Below are 7,438 nucleotides of genomic sequence, written 5' to 3' on the forward strand. Positions count from 1 at the left end.
GCCCTAACAGCGGCAGCAGGCGCGGTCCGCATTGGTTACGGAGAGGGAAGGGGCGCGGCTCCAGCCATATGAGGGCGGCGGCGGTGGCGTGCGGAGCTCTGGGGCGGTAGTGCTACCGCTGCCGGCGGGGCGGCCGTGAGTGCCTGGCGGGGGCTGGGGCGGTAAGGCATGGCGGGAGGTTTTGGGCGGGGCGGGTGTTGCCGACCGTCGGTTCCCTTAGGACATGAGGATCACGAGCTCAGCAGCGCCTGGGCCCTCTCGGGGCGGCTTCCCCCGGGCGCGGGGCCGCTATGTCCGGTGGGAGGACGGGCGCGAGGCGCCTCCGCTCGTCGCCCGTCCCGTCCCCCGTCCCCCCCCGCCGGTTTTATTTAAGAGCGTGTTTTCCTGACGCGGCGGCTGTGCCTCCGCCTGCTGGCGGGGAGCGGGGTGGCACCGGAGAGATGGCCCGCAGACGGGGGCAGTGGCAGCGGCGTGTCGGTGGGGCATCTGACCTGCAGCTCCCGACTGTGCCTCGGCGGTAACCATCGCCTAGGGGGTGGTAACATCCGAAATAGCGAGTGTCCAAAAGCAGCGTTTAAAGGTTGGGTTTTTTATAGGTTGTAAGTGTCCCATTGGACGTGCGGAGATCAACCATCGTGATCCCATGGCCCTCACTGCTGTCTCCTGCTGTCCTAGCTAGGATAAAAAGGTAATGGAACTGGTTTTTTTCCTAAATGAAAGCTTTTCGAGTTACAGACTAACTTGATTAGTGAGCTCTCCAGGGACCAAGGCTCTCTGTGCTGCTGTCTGTTTTCAGCTAACCCGTATTGGAGGCTGGATTGGTATTTTGTGGCCCAGTGGGAGTTTTGTGTTGCTGTGCTTTAAAAGCAGGCACTGAGAACTGCAGTGTTCTCGGGGGTGGGATGTGGTATCACTTCTCTCTTGTGGACCACGGGCAGGACATTACTTGTGTACAAAAACTTTCTTAAAGGGAACTTGGAAAGTCGTGAACATGTGATTTGTAGTCATTTTGCTCTCTTTGGTTTTAAGTGTGATTGCAAAAAATTGTGCTTTCTAGAAAGTCTTAAGTTACTCTTGCTTTGGTGATAGCCTGCTGAATGTAGATGATGGCATAATATTTTCTTCAGAGTGTTTATGAGTCCAGCTTACTATAGTTTTGCCTAGCTAGTTTACACTAGTTTTGCCAGTGTAAAAACCAGCAGAAACGCTCCCACTGGTGGTGGCTGGAATTCTGTTAGCCACATGGAAAGGTTGAGCACCTCAGTGGTGTTTTTCTTCTGGCTGTTGATAAAGACTATAGCAGATATTAGCACTAGAATATTTCACTGAATCAAAAGAGAGGAGCTGGGGAAGATGATGTTCTCTTCCTTACTACAACTGTACTCTTGCAGTTGGTAGAACCTTAAATTAATCAGATCCCAAGAAGTTAGATGCTACTCTGAAAAACGGAGTGCTCTGTATAGCCCTTGGAGATTTCTAGCATCCTGAAAGTACCAGAAAGTTGTAATTTGCACTAGGCTATTTATAATTCTGTGAGTTTGCTGATATACAGATCTCCTCCTGATCTCTTTTATCTTGCTCTGGCTATTAAGTTTACTTCTGAACAGATACAGATATCTTAAAGCTGGTTTTTATTCAAGCTTTCATGATTTGTGATACTTAAAGGCTGAACCTACATCACAAAAAAAAAATCTAAGAGCAATAACCCCTTGAGATGCTTAAGTAAACTATAATTCCTTTATCGTTTGTAATGTAAAACTTTTGGGGCAGTTCAAAATGCTTTTATTTCCCTGATTTTTTTTTTTTTAATATTTTTTTTTCCTCCAAGTCGCTTTTATTCTCTTCTGTGCAATTCTGGTGACTGGAGACTAGCCTAAGGTAAATGAGACAAGACAATGTAACTGTTGTCATACTACAAGGATGACTTGAATAAGCTGTTTCTTAGGGTTAGTGCATCCGTTAATAATGCTTGAAGCCTTAAAATTAACAGCTTAAGCGAAAGGGTTTAGTGTACATTTGGATTGCTTCACAACGCAGAGGTGATTGGAAGAAACATGTTTTGTCAGCTTAGAATATCTCAAGTATCTTTTTTCGAGGTGCAAGGGATGCATCTTTCTGAGTTTAGCATCTTTGGTATCTATTTCTGGTTCTCACAGCTGTACTTTGAGCATAATGTGAAAGCATCTGTTAGCAGCATCTGCTATCAGAGATAATTAGGATGGGTCACTTGTTTCGTAGTTTGATTGCATTTCCAGCTTCCTCCTACACATTTTCATCAACATAATCCCTTCCCCTGCTCATTTTTCTCTAAACAATCCCTCCCTCTTGAGGCAATATGCTACTTCAGAGATACTGTGTTAATGTTTAAGGCTGTTAAAAATTCAGTCTTTTTGAATTTACTAATCCTGTCTTTTTATAAATCTGTTTATTGTAGTAATTACCTTCTAAGTTTGAGGAGTATTACCCTAACTTACATTTAGGGATATGAGGATAGTGTTTATATGCTTTATATTCCTTTCCTAAGTAGATTTTGGATGCTTAATCTTATCAAGAAACTCTTTTTTTTCTTCATTCCATCTCATTTTTCCTGAGAAGTGTTATTTATCCACAGAACTACGGGGTTTTTTTCTGTAAGGAGATCCATATTCAGGGCTTCTTGGTTTAGACAACAAAAAAAGTTCTGATCAGAATGTTTTTTCTCTGTTACATTTTTCTTGTTGCAGGCCTATAGAAAATATAAGAAAAGTTTATCCTGGAAGACAGGCTTTATCAAATAGCAGCATTTTCAGTAGAAAAGAGCAAGCCTTTTGTTGGACATCTGAGGAAAATCCATAGGATCATCTCTATGCAATGTATGCATAGCATAGAAATACACATTTTGTGTGTGTCTTGATGTAACAGAAGATTCGTTTTCACTTCTTAGAATTGTAGTATGAAACTTGTTCTGCCACATTGAATATGATGTTATGGCTTGAGCTGCTAAAAATGGTTTGAATTTCAGTAGTCTGTAAAGCTAATTTGTCTTCCTCTGCTTTTTTTCTGCAGCTGGAGTGAGGTTTTTATGTATTTTTAGGTACTTAGGACAGGAGTAGTAAAACTCGCCCTTTTACTCCTTCGAGCACTTCAGAAGACAGGCTTCTTATATCCAAGATAACTTAATTCATTTTTTTTAGTTTATTGTTTCTCTTAACACATTTTGTTATGAATGTTGTGCAAGTTCTATGTTGTAATTAGCACAGGGTTTTATTAATCTGTAGTGACTGTTCTTTGCTGTTTGTCTTCAATATTTAATATCCAAACTTTCTTGACTTTCAGCCCAGGCATAGATCCAGGTAGACTCCATGTGTTCTGAAGTGCATAATATGTAACAGAAATGTTGCTATGAAGCAGTTTATGGAAAAAGTGAGTCTTAAGATATTGCACATAGAATATCAAATTAAACAAAACTCCCTCAGCAACTTATTTTTCACTTTTTTTGTCATGTTTTTGTGTTAGAATAGGAGTCTTGTTCAATCTTGAATCATGTATATGCAGCTTTTCCAGTTCCTAGTCCTTCCCATTTAATTCCCAAGCAGTTGTCTTCTCAGCCTCTCCTCTTATTCCTCACACTTTCCCACACTTCATGTTTGGTTTTCTAAAAAACTGACAGGGAAAAGGTGTATTCATCTGCTTTTTCCTTGTTTTGAGGGGTACCTTAGTTCTTCAGGTGTCTTCCCTCATATGATAAAAGTTGTTTTCCTTTATTGACTTTCAGGTTGAAATATATGTGTTTAGAACAAGGATATTTTACTTTGAAATCTTAGATTTATGGCAAAGATGTTACACCATAATAATAAAGGCTCATAGGAAAACCAAACTGGTTGTTATTAACAATGTAGAGAACCCAAGACTGAAAGCTGAACCTGTTTTTGACTTTTGGATATAGCAGTATCATGTCTTTGCTGTGGGTAGACAGACCTTGAGAGGGAGGTGAGGCCACGGTTCCCATCTGCCTGGTCATTCCCCATGGGTATGTCTCCACCTCTCTCCCTGGCTGGCACCTGCCACTGCAGAGTAGTATAGCCCAAAGGTGTTAATACTGGCTGCGATGGGTGCAGAGCGCAGTAGCACAGGTTGTGGTGCTGTTACAGCTATATTCATATGGCTGACAGCTTCCTGAAAGTTGGCATCTGATTGCTTGGTTGAACTCTTCTGCTCAGTCTGCTTTGTGCTAGACATGGGAGTAGGAAGTTTGTTGGCTTTTGAAATGATGAGCCATATACCCTGTTGGCTTGTCTGGGTATGCTGTATTTCTTGTTGTTTCCAGCTGTGGTTTTGGGCATTTTTTTTATTCAGCCTGAAATCCTATTCACAGCAGCTGCTTTGAGGGTTGTTTGCATTCAGCTGTCTGCTTGTCCTGTACTGTTAATGTTTGATACTACTTTTGCAAAACAGTGATTCCTTCCAAGTATAAGTGTGTCTTATTAAAAACAAACAAAATAACCACAAGCACACAAGTCTGGTTATGTTTTTTGTCTCTCACATTGCTCCATCCCATACCTGCTTCCAAAAGAGTATATTCTGAAATAACATGACAATTTCTCTGATAAGTGAACTTTCCTTGCTCTTTTCTCTATAGTATTGCAGTTATGCAGGAGAAGTGGGAGATAATTTCTATTGAGGCTTTTGGTTAATCATCTTTTGAGGAAAACCACAATATTTCTAGATAATATACAGAAGTTAAATGGATTATCTGTCATTATTTGTGCTCAGTTAGGTTATCAGTATCTTTAAAAAACAAAACACACACCCCTAGGGCTATCATGTTTGCATTAACACATGCATTAGATAATCTTCCTCTGCACCATCCTCTGCATGTCTCTTGTCTTAGAACATAGGATCTTTGGGAAGTCCAGCAATTAGTACAAATAGAGTGCAACATATCCCAGCTCTGTTTTGGAGAATCCTTATAACCACTGCAATAGAAAAATTAGAGGGGTGAAAATAAAAAAAACCCTGACTTATTTCCTAACAAAGCTGTACTCATGAAAGACATCTCTTGGTACAAGCTGAAGTAAGCAAGTATGTACAAGTTTGTCCTATGGCAAGTTCATATGGTGAGTTCAGGATGTAGCTTTTCAGTAAGGTCTGTCTTCAATACTGTAATCCAAAAACGTTCTTAATTTAGAATGTGAGTGATGCACAAGTGCCACATCTTATGGAAAGCAAATAAATGAAATATTAACATAAGTCACTTTAGATCCTGTAGGCTGCTGATGTTTAACAAAGGCACTTCCTGGTGTAAACTGTTCAGTACCTCTTTATTCAAAGGAAAATGGATGAAGCAAAAGCTTTAGAATGATCTTGTGTAAGCAGAAATCTTGGTTTAAAATGTCCCACTGAGGCTGCAAAATTTTGCAATAACTATTGTGATATCAGTGTACTTCTCTAGGCTTTCTTTAAACGATGGCAGGAGGAACTGAGCTGCTGTGTAGTGTATCAGAAGGCATTCAGTAGGTTAGGCAAACCCAAACAAGGAGACATGACCTTTTCACATCTCCCTAGAGTTCATTAATAAAAGCGTGGTGAAATAGAAATAGTACATCACTTTTATGTGATGTAGTAACACTCTTTAAAAAACAAATGTAGTATGAAAATCTGTTAAATGTGCTTATTCTATCATTGTTTAACACTTCGCGTTATTCTAGCTTTTAAAAGACTTTTCTGGTAACATATACCTAACCTCATATTCTTAATTCTTTTAGTATAAATCCTTACAAATCATGTTAGAAGAGCTATTCTTCCCAAGATGATTATTCAAAGAATTTTGAACATCTGAATAGGTAAGAAACTTTCAGTAGCATAAATAGAAATTATTCTAAGGCTTTGAACATCCTGTGTGTTTAACAAAAATATTTGTAATGCTATAGCAGAAATATACATTAATTTCAATAGTAATCTGGTCATATAAATAGATAAAATACCTAAGAAAAACATCTCATGCCTTGAAGCCTACCAAATTCTAGACTCTGCTCTTTGAGATTGAATTCCAAAGTGCTGTCTGTTACAGGTACCTGGCTACTGAGTTTAAGTCTGGCAAAAAGAGTGGATGTTCTTGTAATGATTTGAATTGACAGCTTTTATGGTTGTCCTGGTTTTGGCTGGGATAGAGTTAATTTTCTTTCTAGTAGCTGGTATAGTGTTATGTTTTGGGTTCAGTATGAGAACAATGTTGATAACACACCGATGTTTTCAGTTGTTGCTAAGCAGTGTTTAGATTAAGTCAAGGATTTTTCAGCTTCTCATGCCCAGCCAACAAGAAGGCTGGAGGGGCACAAGAAGTTGGGAGGGGACACAGCCAGGGCAGCTGACCCAAACGGGCCAAAGGGGTATTCCATACCATGTGACGTCATGCCCAGTATATAAACTGGGGGGAGTTGGCCTCGGGGGGATCTCTGGGAACTAACTGGGCATCAGTTGTTGAGTGGTGAACAATTGCATTGTGCATCACTTGTGTATTTCAATCAATTTATTACAAATCAACCAGAGTAGGGTAATGAGAAATAAAACCAAATCTCAGAACACCTTCCCTCTGCCCCTCCCTTTTCCCAGGTATAACTTCACTCCTGGATTCTCTACCAACCCCCCCAGTGGTGCAGGAGGATGGGGAATGGGGTTTACAGTCAGTTCATCACACATTATTTCTGCCACTTCATCATCCTCAGGGGCAGGACTCATTACACTCTTCCCCTGCTCCAGCGTGGGGTCCCTCCCACGGGACACAGTCCTCCATGAACTGCTCCAGCATGGGTCCCTTCCATGGTGTGCAGTCCTTCAGGAGCACACTTCTCCAGCGTGGGTCCCCCACAGGGTCACAAGTCTTGCCAGAAAACCTGCTCTGTGGGCTCTTCTCTCCACAGAGCTGCAGGTCCTGCCGGGAGCCTGCTCCAGCACAGGCTTCCCACGGGGTCACAGCCTCCTTCGGGCACCCGCCTGCTCCAGCGTGGGGTCCTCCCCGGGCTGCAGGTGGATATCTGCTCCACTGTGGACCTCCATGGACTGCAGGGGGACAGCCTGCCTCACCATGGTCTTCACCATGGGCTGCAGGGGAATCTCTGCTCTGGTGCCTGGAGCATCTCCTCCCCCTCCTTCCTCATTGACCCTAGTGTCTGCAGGGCTGTTTCACCCACATGCTCTCACTCTCTAGCTGCTGCCTCTGTCTGTCCTAGCAACTTTTTTCCTTCTTAAAAATGTTATCACAGAGGCGTTACCACTATTGGTGATTGGCTTGGCCTTGGCCGGCGGCGGGTCCGTCCCAGAGCCAGCTGGCATTGGCTCCATCGGACACAGGGGAAGCCCCCAGCAGCTTCCCACAGAAGCCACCCCCGTAACACCACCACCACCGCACACCCCCCCCCCCCCCCCCCCCCCCCAAACCCTCCCCCCCCACAACCAAAAC

At 42.7% G+C, this 7,438-nt stretch overlaps 1 pseudogene; it reads left to right on the forward strand.

The window, feature by feature from the left end:
- Nucleotides 1-290: 290 nt before the first annotated feature.
- LOC104842712 overlaps nucleotides 291-7,438 on the forward strand; it is a 19,522-nt pseudogene continuing 12,374 nt past the window's right edge.

The sequence above is a fragment of the Haliaeetus leucocephalus genome, unplaced genomic scaffold, assembly GCF_000737465.1.
Source record: "Haliaeetus leucocephalus isolate CR32 unplaced genomic scaffold, Haliaeetus_leucocephalus-4.0 Scaffold92, whole genome shotgun sequence".
Lineage (NCBI taxonomy): Eukaryota > Metazoa > Chordata > Aves > Accipitriformes > Accipitridae > Haliaeetus > Haliaeetus leucocephalus.